Source organism: Balaenoptera physalus (genome assembly GCF_965194825.1).
Source record: "Balaenoptera physalus genome assembly, chromosome: 3".
NCBI lineage: Eukaryota > Metazoa > Chordata > Mammalia > Artiodactyla > Balaenopteridae > Balaenoptera > Balaenoptera physalus.
In genome coordinates this window covers 160,255,641-160,270,020 of record NC_138890.1, presented here as the reverse complement: position 1 = coordinate 160,270,020, position 14,380 = coordinate 160,255,641, and the positions used below count along the sequence as shown (strand labels likewise).

The window sequence follows — 14,380 nt, the reverse complement described above, 5'->3', positions numbered from 1 at the left end:
GGAATGTGCCTTAAGCAGGAGTCAGGAATTCAGAAGGAGTAGTGGAGCTTCTATCATTAGATCCATTCAAATGAAACTATTTGATAAAACAATTTCTATTTTAGTTTTCTGATAGATTTCAAAGGTATGTAATTTTCCACATCCACATACATACATACAAAATTAAAAATTTAAATATTATCATTATAAATGCCTTTTTAGATAGGAACATTTATATTTTCTTAGACCATCCAAATACATAATTAAAAGTGAATTCTCTTTTCTAAACAGATACTTTCTTTTCTCATCTGTTTCATGCCCCACACAAATTTCTGTGATCATATAAGTAAAGATACTGTTCATCTATATGACTTACCTCTTAAAAGGTTTACAATTTAATCTTTTGTGATTATATGCCTGGTAACCTTGGTTTTGATGAATTACTTTTTGGCTTATATTTCTTAAGCCAGCAACTTTCTTATATTTGGTTAAAAAGACAAATCGAATTTCACCAATAGCTATAAATAAAGCCATTGATTTGAACTAGGAAGCTCGGTAGCTTCTTTCACCAAAACCTGGTAAAATTTTAGCATAAAAGATGGCATTTAAATGGAAAAGTATGTATGTATGTAGAAAACATAAATATTTGCATGATTCTGAACTTTTAATAAATGGACTTTCCATATATTTTTAAATGTGTGAAGAAATTAATGTCCATTTTACACACCTCACTATATTCTAACATTAATCCAAGTAAGTATATTTAATGGAATTAACCTCCCCATATTTGTAGTGGTTTAAAAGAAAATCATACTGATTTGTTGTTATTCTATACAAAGTTATTTATTTTATTGTAAAAGAATTGCCCTATTTATTTTTAGCAAAGCAGGGAAAGGATTGGCTAGGGAGGTAGGGTTCTGGTTTCAATTTAGTCCTCTCAGTATTTCTTAAAACCCTGAAAGGAAGATATTATGAGTCTCATTTTAGGCTCCACTGGGTAAAATATCTTACTAAAGCCGTATAACAGTTTGTGGCTAAACTGAGAGGCAAGTCTTAAGATTTAAACCTAAGTTTTTCTACCATCTGACCATCCATTGTAAGCAAATAATCTTTCCAAATTATATATTTCTAAAATATAGGATTAACTATGGCAATATGTACATCTTTAGTAAACCCTTGTTCTGAAATGAATTTTAACTGAGAAATTCTGAGTCAGGGGAAGTGAATTCTAACCAGATTTAAATAATAATGGATTTTGTTAGGTGAGGAATAGTGGATCAACAGGATCTCAAACTTATAATTGAATTAATATAATTCCTTGGCTCTGTGTAAACATCTAAACTGGTTTGTTTTTGTTTTGAACGAACACTGTGGACTGACTGTAAACATCCATCAAACTTTTTTTTTTGAGAAATTCTGAGTCGGGGAAGTGAATTTTAACCAGATTTAAATATTCATGGCTTTTATTAGGTTAGGGGGAGAGAAGTTTAATTTAGAAATAAGCTTCGGAAAGCCTCCTGATCAGAAGGGAGCCTAAGGGCCTACCCACCCCACCCACCCTTGGAGAGAAAGGCCATTATGACGGGTAAGGCCCCCGAAGGGGAGGGGACCGCATGGGACCTGGTGCAGGAGCTCCACGAAGCTGGTCCTGGGCTCAGCAGGTACTGGCAGAGCCTAGAGTGAGGAGTGGACCGGCTTTCTCAGGTAAGGGGCCCTGCTTCTGACTGTGTTGCATTTGCATTTGCCACTCAGGACGAGCAAGATTTCAGGGATACACAGGAGCACTTCACAGATCATCCCGCCCAGCTGCAGGCCTTCCCAGTCTTAGTAGAAGGGACTGTCTTTATCAAGCAGGTCACTGGCTTCCAAGACAGGCAAGCCTGCGGCAGGAGGAGGACAGCCCAGGTCGCTCCCTCTACGACACAGCTGCAGGACAGGGCTGAGAGCCTTCCCCTAAGCTCACCTGAGGGCCCAGTGCAGAGAGCAGGTCTGAGGAGGCAGCTGGTGCTGCCCAATCAAACGTCTTGCATCAAGACAAGTCCAAGCTGTTCAGAGAAACCCAAACTCTTATTCTCAATGCCAACAGAACCACTTAGACTCACCATGCAATGGCTTTAGATAATAGCTTATGTTTTGCAATACAAAATCTAAAACACAAATATTCCCATTTGATAGCACTATGGAGACCTGAAACCACCTTCAGTCACAGTGTCTCATATCTGCACTAGCAAGACTTTACCATTCAACATGACCTTACTCTGCCTGATAATTATTCTCCAGGATGAGGAAGAAAAGACATTTTAAAACAAGATGCTTCTTAATAATGCTGCTTTCTAAGAAGAAATCTTTTAAAATGTATTTAGTTTTCTTTTTATGGACATAATAGACATTTGTTGTAAGGCATCTGAAGAACACACAATAACTTTAAGAAAAGCGTAAAAACCACCTAGTAAGTCACATGTACTTGCCAATAACATTTTGCTTAACATTCTACATTATATGCATAAAAATATTTGCTAAGAGGGAATTTCTGATTTTTCTGCCCAGAACTCCTAGAATAAACTTAATCCTATTTTCCCCTGAGATATACACCCACTCATCACAAAAAGGAAAAGAAAAAGAGATGCACATCATATACACATACTATGTGTGTACAAAGTACAGTCACATGGTACAAAATCCAAAACATTTCTACTGAGCGGGGGTGGGGATAGTGGGTAGCAGCTCCTTGAGAGCATTGTTAGGAACCCCTGTTCTTCCAAGGAGAATCGGTGCATACAAAAACAAATACCTGTATCTATCTCAATGATTCTCAAACTTGGCTGTATGTTACAATCACTAGAGTAGATTTAAAAATATATATATCGACGCCTGGGCCCCATCCTCAAAGATTCCAACTTAATTAATCTTGGATGTAACTGGGATATTGTAATTTAAAAGCTCTCTAGGTAATGCTTTTGTGTAAAGCTGAGAAACCCCGTCTATGCTATAACGTAATTTGCCACTTTTTATTTAAAAAGGGACATTTGAGATCTTTCCAAATTTCCATTTTTTAAGACCATATATTGAGGTATGGGTGACATACAAAAAGCTGTATATATTTAACATACAACAATTTAATGAGTTTAGAGATAATCATACACCCCGAAACCATCACCAAAATCAATGCCATAAACATATCTATCACCTTGAAAAATTTCTTCTCACCTTTCTTTTCTTCCTTCCTTCCTTTCTTTCTTTCTTTCTCTTATTTCAAATAAGAACATTTAACATAAGATCTACCCTCTTAGCAAAATTTTAAGTATACATTATTGTTAACTATATAGGCACTACATAGCACATCTCTAGGAATTACTCTTTATAACTAAAACTTTGTAACCTTTGACCACTGGTAACCACCATTCTACTCTCTGTTTCTGTAAGTTTGACTATTTTAGAGTCTTCATATAAGTGGGATCATATGGTATTTGTTCTTCCCTGTGTTAGTAATGTCCTCCAGGTTCACCTATGCTGTCACAAATGGCAGAATTTTCTTCTTTTTAAAGGTTGACTAATATTTCACTGCATAGTAATACCTCATTTTCTTTATCCACTCGTCCTCTGATGGAGATTTAGGTTGCTTTTATGTCTTGAGTATGTGGTAATGCTACTATGAACATGGGAATGCAGATATCTCTTCAAGATCCTGATTTTAATTCTTTGGATATATACTCAGAAGTTAGATTGCTGGATTGCATGATTTGATCATATGATTCTATTTTTAATATTTTAGAAATCTCCATACCATTTTCCATAGTGGCTGGCACCAATCTGTATTACCACCAACAGTGTACAAGGGCTCCCTTTTCTCCCTTGCTGATACTTTTTATCTTTTGTTTTTTGCTTTATAATAGCCATCCATTTTTCCAAAAATAATACATAATTCTCCATTGTTTGGATGTACCATAATTTGTTCAACCAGTGTCCTAGATTAGGGCACTTTATTTTATTTAATATTTTTTTTAAATTTCATAGTGTTGTTTTGGAACATATTGTTTGATATATGGATAATATTACTAGAAGATATATTCTTAGAACCATAATATCTGCATCAAATTGCATGAGAATTAGATAATTCTGTGAATATTCTGAAATTGCCTTTTAAAATTTGCCCTACTACTTGCATTATAGAATAATACCTGTTTTCCCACAATCTACCAAGGTTCCTCAGGCTCTAATTTGCACATGAATCACCTGGGGATTTTGTTCAAATGCAGATTTTGTAAATCCAGAATGGGCCCTGAGATTCTGCATTTTGAACATTTCTTCATTTTATAGTTACTTAAGGTGGCATATTGGGATGTTTACTTGAGATTTTTCTTCTTCTTCCTACAGGTATTAATATCTGTAAATTTCTCTCTAAAAACCTTTCTAACTGTATCTCATAAATTGTGATTCTTCTTTATTCATCTTGATGTATTTCATTACCTTGTGATTTCCTCTTTGGTCATTGCTTATTGAAGGGTAGCTAATTTGTGAATTTCCCAGTAACTGATTTCTTACTTAGCTCCATTTTTGTTAGAGAACATACTTTGCTGATGCATGATTTCATTTTTTTTTTAATTTATTGCTTATTTTATGTTCTAACATATGGTCTTTCCTGGACAATGTTCCATGTATGCTTGAGAAGAACATGCATTCTACAGGTGTCATTCTACTTGGTTTAGTAAGTATATAGCATTGTTCAAGTCTATTTTCTTTTTGATCCTCTCCCTAGGTGTTCCATCAATTACTGGCAGAGGAATCCTAACTATTATAATCAAATCGTCCATTTCCACTTCAATTATTTTCATTTTTGCTTTATGTATTTTGAGGCTTTGTTGTTAGATGAACAATTGCTATGTCTTCCTTTCAGATTTATCATTTTATCATTGTAAAATGCCCCTTTGTTTCTAGTTACAACCTTGGTCTTAAGTACTATTTTGTCTAATATTAATCTATTTGCCTAATATTGTCTATTTTACCTAATATTAGTATAGCCACTCCAACTCTCTTTTGGTTCCTGCTTGTATAGCACTTTCCATCTTTTAACTTTCAAACTATTTGTGTCTTTGAATCTAAAGTGTAAGTCTTGTAGACATCTTAAATTAAAACAACAAAATTTGGATTGAAATTAATACCAACTTAATTTCAATAGTAGATAAAACTACTCTGATATAACTCTCTTCTCTGTCTCCTCCTCTGTGCTATTATTGTCGTACAAATGGCATCTCTGTAAATCGAAAGCCCATCATCATAGTTTTATATTTATTATGCAGTTCTTTAAGTTACTCAGGTTAAGAATAGTCAGAAAAAAAAAATACATTTATATTATACTTCATTTTATATTTACATATAGTTGGCTTTGCTGGTGTTCTGCATTTCTTCATTTGGATTTGAATTACTGTCTAGGGTACTTTGATTTCAGCCTGAAATAACCTCCTTTAGGTTTTTGTTTGCTTGTTTTTGGTTTTGGTTTTGTTGTTGCTGTTGCTGTTGTCGTTCTAATAAAGAAGGATTGCCATCCTAGAAATGTTTTTCCTCATCAGCTTTATAATGAGAGTTGCGGATATTTTCTCAAATTTTTATTAGATATTTATATTTGTCCATTATATATTTTTTTTAACATTTTGATATTTTGGTACTCAAATTCATTATTCTTTCTTTTTATTGTCACATTCCTAAAAGCTGGAGGGGAAATTTAGAGAATCTTTCTCTCTCCAGCCTCATCACTTTCTTTCTCTTAAATTTTACCCTTTACCTTACTTCTATGTCATTGAATAGTCATGTCCTCTTTTGCCTCCTGGTCATTTTAGTACTGTATCTTCTCACTGGAGTCCTTTTCCTACCACATCCTACCCTTGGTAAACTTCTCTCCATGTTTCAGACTTTAGATTAGTTACATGATCCAGAAAGCTTTACCTAGGCCTTGCAAGTATGAACTACCTGCTTCTCCTATATATTCCCTTACACATCACACCTGTTTACTTCTTGGTGACCCACAAGAATAATTAAGAATGAGGAGGATCATGCCTGTTCGGATCACTATTAGCTTCAATATGTGGCACACAATAGGTAGTAACAAACATATAAATAGATTTCTGCAATTGAAATAAGTTTGATTTATGTATTTAGCTATGTTCACACATGAAAAAAAGTTGTAAGCCATATTTATTGCAGGTAACTAGATTAAATCAGCTTACCTGTTGCTAGTACAAATTATATTATAATGCAAAGGTGGATTTACTGAAAACCTAATAAAACTTAAGCTTCAGGTTCCCTTGGTTGTCTTAATTTATTACAAGGTCATGCTTTTAAATTTTACATTCTTTTTATTTAATATGCAGCTAGGGTTGCCAGATTTAGCAAAGGAAAATACAAGATACTCAGTTGCATTTGAATTTCACGTAAATAGCAGATAAATTTTGAGTGTAAGTGTCATCTACACAATATTGGGACATACTTATGATGAAAAAAGTTGTTATCTGAAATTCAAATGTAACTAGGCTTCTGATTTTTTTACTGGCAGCCTACAATAAAACCACACCCCAACACCACCACCAAACTATACAAGCTGCAGCCCATACAAACCCTGAGTCTGCCTCTCTTCTATTGCTGTGATAGAAATTTGAGTTATCAAATGGCCAACTTTGGAGCTGAGCTTTAATATTTCCATTGCACTTTCACCAACAAGTGTATATCTTTTGAAAACTTAAATGGATACTTGTCCCTAATGCATTTTTCATATTATATATCTTATATAATTAAATACATTATATTGGTTAAACTTTGATAAAAAGACATACCATCATCAAAATTGCCAGACTCTCCGTGAGCATCATGTAGATGAGTATTTTCAGTTAGTTACTGCACATTGAACCCTACTGTGCTCCATGAACTGCACAAGACTTTCAGACGCAAGATAAAGAAAACACAGTCCTGATCATTTTAAGTGTCTGGAAAGATTCTATAGTAACGTCACACCTTAGACACATCAATCTACAATTGTAATATAAAGTTACTCTCGTTAAATACCAGCAAAAGACCATCAGGTTCCCATTCAATAGCCAAAGAAGTTTGATTGTTTTGGGAAGATATGGACATATAATTTTTGCCAAGCAATATATAAATATATGTATCATTCTGCTATATGTTTTCTTCAAATAAAGGTGACATAATTTTCTCCTATTTCCAGGCTTTTCTGCTTTCAAAAGTCCTCCTAAATGATAAGTTTCAGAGAGGTATGAGACTGCAATTTGATATACACATTGAAAAATATGGAAGGATTTTAGATTGTTTTAGATGTTTCAAGCAACCCAGTAGTATTGTGATATTTGCAAAAGAGCATCTCTATTATAGCTCAAAATGTCATGGAAAAGGATTCCAAACACCCAATATTCAGAATATTTGTCCAATAAGTAAAAAGCCTTAGCATTTATTAGGGCCTGACATATAACCTCAAAAATAAATAAATCTCCAAGTATGAAAATCTAATGATAGTCCCTATATATGGTTAATTAGTATAATAATAGTTCTACCAAACTATTGAATAAGTCTTGGCAATAGACTACGAAAAGTGACTTGTTCGTTTATTACAGGCATGTTAGTAAGAGCCCTGACTTAGCAAAAATCAGATGGCACACTCAAATTAGGATAACTTGAGAAAAGTTTAATAAAAGGACTATTTACAAAAGTGTGGGAAGGGGTAGTGTAGTATCCTGCAACTAGCAATAAACAAGTTTTTACCATCTTAACTCCAAAGAACAAAGGGGAATAGTTACCAGAACCCAGAAAAGAGATTTGGATATAGAGATGGTTGCAGTAACATTTTGTCATGGGACACAGCTAGCCTGTGTTGACCTTAATGGGAAAGAACCCAGGTAATAAATACATCAGTCTCATTCTGCTCCCTCCTTTTGACCTTTTGTAGCTCCCTTTTGGCCAAACCCAATCTGAAACAAATTCAAGCGTTCCTACTGATGTCATCAATATAGAACAGGCTCCAAGGGCAGAGAGGAGAGAGGTGGGGTAGACAGCAGATCTGGAAGGACAAATGGAAAATGTACAAACTAGAAATCACCAAGGAAAAGCAACCATTCAGCTGCTATCATTTTGCTTTACTTACTACTTCATCCATGTAAATATGATTAGGTTTTCCTCTTTCTGATACCTGATTCTGATACTTGGACAAGTTTGGACTAATTTGCCCAAAAATTTTGGAGCAATATAAGAAATGGCCTGATATAAAATACTGAATATAACATACACATAAAATTCATGTTGGGGTGACTGTAGACCATCTATAAATATAGTCACCCTCAGAGGAGCTGAATTTAAGGTATAATGAGGGCTTTGGGTGACTGCTGTTTAGGGCAGAAGTTCCAATCACATTAGGACATCATAGGCCAAAGAGCAAGCAAGCAACCAAGCAACAAAGATCATCTCAAATATAAGAACCAAATTAAAACTCACAAGAATAAATGCTCTTCATGGTCGATTGTGACAAACACTCTTCTACTAAAATGGGGTAGGCTCGTATAGCATGCTTGTGATCTTTTGTTATAGGTTATCACAGTTCATATTAGCACAAATGTAAAATCTCAGAGAAATAAAATTGGCAGAAAAATCTAAAATTCAATAAATCTCTCAAGAGGAAAAATGGTGTATGTGGAGGTTTAATAATGAATTTTATATCTATCATTTCTTGAATTATTTAAGAGACTAGAAAGATATATATCAATATTTAAGGAAACACTTTCAACACATACAGAATGGCATAAATACCATATTATTTTACCATTATAATACATGTATTTGCAGATAATGCCTCTGCAATACCAAACTGAATGTCTAATGAAGAATGTAGCTGCTAAGATTTTCTCTAGTAGAGAAGGCAGTAAAGGGAACTGCTGTAGCTTTTATTATGAATTACAGGAGAATCCTTCATGAGACAACTGAGTTTTCATGAATGCCAGGTTGACACTGGCAAAATTGATATGTCTTGACATTTAGATGAGTTCTACAGAATGATGTGTACATGTTCTGTCATTATGCACACAATACATTTGTAATGTTTAAAGCACTTAAAATAATATTACTGTTGTAAGAGAGTAAGAACAAGTCTACTTTTAAGTACAGGCAGATTTCAGACTTGAAAAATGAAACAATGACATCTGATTTAAGAGTTGGATCTCAAAGCAAAACAGATCAAAAAGTCAAGCTATTGGAATAGTGTTACATGTTCTTATTTTGTAAAAGAACACTTTAAAGTTTTGACTTTCAGGGTAGAAGAAAGGCAATGTGCCATGTTAAAAAGAGGATAGACAATTTTCATGTTGAGCCCTAAAAAACTGCTGATATCTAAACATTTTAACTTGCAAAGGAGACAAATTGCAAATGATATTCATTGAGTGCTTTCTATGTGCCAAGCACTGTTCTCAGACCTTCACATGTTTCCACTCATTCAGTGCTCCCCAAATCCCAAAAGGCTGCTACTGATAGTATTCCCATTTTACAGATGAGAAAATGAACACAAAGAAATTAAATAACTCACCCAGTGCTGCACAGGTAGTTAATGACAAAGGTTATACCTGAAGCCAGCTTGTGTGGATACAGAGCTGTGCTTTTAACCACTATGTCATTCTGTTTCAAATGATGGAGTATGGGCTGGATGTGGACTCATTTAAACATCACTGGGTTTATGGTTTGTGATGCTCTGAAATGCTCTTCTTGCCCTTTTTTAAGAGTTTGAGGGGGTCTCCAAGTCTAAGAAATGTGACAGCAAGCCAGTAATTCATCAGTTTACTATAAGCAATGCCTTAAGATTATTAATTCAGAGGCAGTGTGAATGCAAGACAACGGTGGACAAAAGACTGGAAACCAACAGGTTGGTTAACAATTTTTAGGAAATGTAGGCTTTGCCTAGCACAGTGACAATGGGAAATGGGAAGGGAGTTTACAGAGGAAACATTGCAAAAGGAACATACAGCCTCTGATTGGATATAATAGAGAAAGGAAGAAAGAAAGAAAAGAAATGCCCATCTTTCCATCCCAGTTAACTGAGAAAATTACCTTAAAATTGTTATGAATAGAAAATTTAAAAAGACATGTTGAAAAGTATCTTAAAATTGAAGTTACAAGGAAAAAGTTATGTGTTTTATATGCTAACATACCCTATAGTAGTTTTTAAGTTTTTTGTAAGAAATGAAATAATGTAAGTATATATTTAATAAGTGCTTAATAAATGGTGGCTTCTATTATTATTTTATGAATTTTATTATTTATTTACAAATTCATTTCAGAAGCTGAATGTGACTATTTGAACTCTGAATAAATGGTATGACTATTCTTCTACATTCACCTAAATTTCTATTTCAAAGAGAATATATTTTTGGAAATATTTAATTTTGATTTTTACAAGAAATTCCTCTGCAATATTTGGGAGAGGAAAAATGTAAATACTAATAGCTTGTTCTCAAAATTGTTAATTAATATTATAACACATTCCTCCCAAAAATATCAATATAAATATTGTTCTCAATTTTGCATAAGGTTTAAAAAGTGAAATGTGGTGATTTTACTTTCAAAATGATGTCTATATTCACATAAATATGTACGTGTGTGTGTGTGTGTGTGTGTGTATGTAAAACATCTGAGGGACTCTACATTGTTCCTACTGTTGATTTCAGAAAATTCAATTCACTAAAAGTAAGTTTATACATTTGAGCACATGCCTGCAATGATACTCAAACAAAACAAATAAACTAAACACATGATAACAGGGACCTTGTCACATTCATGTATATGTTTTCCAAGGCCAGGCAGAGTGTCTTGCACTTGAAGGTGATGGATAAATGCTTCTGGAAAAAAAGGGAATTCAGTTGACCCATGAGGTAGGTTTGCTCAAGATAGGCCTTTCACACTCACAGGAGAGTTTCCTGTACTAAAGGTTTTTAGCGGGTATACCTCTGTTTTCATTTTCATTGCTACCTTCCACAACAGGAAATACAGTTCCTTGAAAATAGTAAGTATCTGTAATATCGTATGACACACAAGAATCTACACGTCTCCTCTCTTTTTCTCTAGAGGAGGGAGCACTCTCTGCTCTCCAGAAGAAGGAAGAGCAGCAAATCTGACAGGTGAGAGCCTGGAATTCACTGGGCTACACTGCACGAGTGGAGAGAGCTATCCATCCCCCCACCATGACGTGGCCTCATCTTCTTTTCCTGTATTTCACATGGGGAACATCCTTGCCCTGTCCTAAGCTTCCTGCCTTTAAGCCCTGAGCATTCATGTACGGATAGGTTCTGGGCATGATTTCCATAGGCAGGAAACTGTTAGTGTGAACAGTTTGGTGACTGAGGAAGTTGACATGAGGGTTCTGAAATGGAGACCTGCTATATTCCATTTAGAGGTGACTGATGGGCAAAATACAAGAATAAGAGAGTTACTTTGGCACTAGTTCTAAGACGTTATTAAATTGAGCTTTAACTGAGAATTCTCATCATCAGGGGTTTGGGGTCACCTTCTAGCAGTTAAATATTTTGAGACTTTAGTTAAATATCTTGCGGGTGTATTCTCTACTTCACTTGTGCCTCAGAAGGGAGAAGGAGACAACCTCAGTCTTCCCTCATCACCCAGGTCCCTGGTCCTTTAAAATGAACCAGCGTGTTATTCTCTAAAATATTAATCTTGAATACATTGACTACCATGTGGAATAAAACATAGTATGTGGAGAGATCAAGGCACCACGCGAACGTGGCACATGTGCATACGGACAGCCAACATTTTGGTTGCACATGACTTTGTAGGCAGATTATACTCTTTGATTATATGAAAAAGAATATATTTTGATTATAGTCAGGTTTCATTCTAAATAGGAAGACCTATATTTGATATTTTAGACATCCATGATTGAAAACTTCATTAGGTAGGGAAAAGAGAGAGAGGATTGTGCTAGGCTATTAACCATAGTATGTATTATCTATTCTATGTATACCTCTATGCTCAGTCCTCTAAATTTTATTCTTGAGATCTGAATTCTGGTTTTTGTAATTCCAAGGAAAATCTTTTCTCTAGCAACAGAATTCAGCATTTGCAAATCAATTAACTCTGGCTTTTAGAGTATTTCCCAGGAGTGAATATAATAATAACAATCGGGCTTCCCTGGTGGCGCAGTGGTTGAGAGTCTGCCTGCCAGTGCGGAGGACACGGGTTCGAGCCCTGGTCTGGGAGGATCCCACATGCCGCGGAGCAACTAGGCCCGTGAGCCACAATTGCTGAGCCTGCGCGTCTGGAGCCTGTGCTCCGCGACGGGAGAGGCCGCGATGGTGAGAGGCCCGCGCAACGCGATGAAGAGTGGCCCCCACTTGCCGCAACTAGAGAAAGCCCTCGCACAGAAACGAAGACCCAACGCATCAATCAATCAATCAATCAATACAATCAAAATAATGGTCATGGTTTTGTGAATGTTTCCTGTCACTGTTCAAGGGTTTTGTTTGCATTAATCAATCATCATAATAATGCTCTGCAGTATACACTATAATAATCCTGTTGGGTTGCAACCTCGAGACTTTCCCAGGTGAAAACTGAAGCTAACCTCCATACACAGAAGGCAAGGAGAGACCTACGAAAGAGGCAGACCACTCCAGATTTGTACATGGCATGTTTACTAAGCAAGGGAACTGACATAAGAGGCTTGTCTTGAGCGGCTGCAAGACGAGTAGATCTCTGCCCCTGTCCACCAGAATCTTAAAGCCTTTATAGAGACCTTACCTGGGCTCAGCCGCTATCAAGATGGTCTCAACAACACCTTACTCTCTCAAGGCTTTGTCCTTGGAACAGATCCTGTGGTAGGACCAGGGGGCAGAGCATACGATCCAAGGACAGGGGAATGGGTGAGTAGCTTGTGATTGCCGAGGTCCACCTCGCCAGTCAGCTGGTGGTCACATCCTCTCAACTACCTCCTCCAACAAATCCATGTTGCATTGATGAGGAAACTGAGACACAGGAGAGAAAGTGACTTGTACAAGTAAAAGGATGTAACCAACATTTGAACTAAGTATTCTGGTTCCATGTAAATTGTTTTGAAGAATATGACTACCTTGTTTCTGCCCAAAACTCTATTTGAAGCTTAAGGATGGCCTCATTTTCATTTCCACAAGATCATCTTCCCATGGAGTCACATGCTCCAGAGCAAAACTACAAGAGTATGTACAGTGTTTAAAACATAGCAGAGTTAACAACTCCTTCGTTTAACACATCTAAATATTTTCTGCAGTATTGGTTTTTGCCCCCAAAAACCTGTTCATGATCAGACTGCATCCTGATTTTGTCTCCTGCTTTTGTGAACACGATAGACAAAGCAATGGCTACTTTCCAGGTCATGAGATTAAACAGCAAAAAACATTGCACAGCAAAAAAACAAGTAAGCAAACAAAAAACTCAAACAGAGTTTAAGTTAATTACTATCTTTCACAGGAATTAGTTAAACCCAGTGGTGATGCTTATAGGTATAAAGGGAGGAATCAATTAAGGGAAGACTGAGGATAAAATGAAGAAGGGATGACCAGTACATTCTGGAGACTACAGAAGAATTCAGAAGGAAGCAATAACAGCTGTGGATCATAACAACTGCATAATCAACATCAAGAATGACATTTACAAACAACCACCTCCATCAACAACAAAAATTGTCTTATGTCCCCTTGTCTTTCTTTTACAGAAGACTGCAAATATGTGTAATAATGCAAAAATATTGTATTCCAGAATGGTGTATAAGCATAGAACTCTGTTGTTAAAGAAAGAAATTGAATTGAAATTTTAAGAGTAAATGACATTTCAAGTTATATTATTAAAATTTTATATTAACACCTATATTAAATAGAGAAATTTTTAAAAATCATAATACTGATTAATGTGATTGATTAGTGTGAAATACTTTTATAGACTCTTATGACTAAATGAAATATTATAAGGGCTCTTTCAATAAATTTATTTCAATAAACATTTTAATACTGTTCTACTAACATACCAAATTATGGCTACTGTTATGTTTAAGCAATCTGAGTAAACATAATGTTGATATTCGGATCATAATTATTTTTCTCTGAGAAACTATTATACTGTATTAGGTTTTAATGCCTTGAATTATATTTTTAGTTCCAATATTGCATTAACGTAAATTCAAATACAGTCTTTACAAGTCTCATATAATATAAAGTGCAGAATACAATGTACTTGAGGAATTAAAGCTTGAAGCAATAATTTTAAAAATCAATTGTTAATTAAGGTGGCAAACTTATTTTATTATGCACTTTTAATTTTAAATCTGTAATTGTTTTTCCACACCTGCTAATAAAGATGTAAGAAAGCAGTGGTTTCA

The 14,380-nt window shown here is 35.3% G+C and overlaps 1 protein-coding gene and 1 long non-coding RNA gene across 7 annotated transcripts in view; one reads left to right on the top strand and one right to left on the bottom strand.

Annotated features, from left to right (window-relative positions):
* The window catches only part of CDH18 (cadherin 18), a 988,723-nt gene that overhangs the window by 874,142 nt on the left and 100,201 nt on the right, over positions 1–14,380 (bottom strand). The gene's annotated exons all lie outside the window — the stretch shown is intronic.
* Positions 4,560–13,420, top strand: LOC309656886. Of its 2 annotated transcripts, none has more exons than XR_014261572.1 (3): positions 4,560–4,684; positions 11,083–11,135; positions 12,059–13,420. It is a non-coding gene; the product is annotated as an uncharacterized lncRNA (long non-coding RNA). The 2 variants fall into 2 exon arrangements; XR_014261573.1 differs by lacking the exon at positions 4,560–4,684 and adding an exon at positions 6,928–9,883.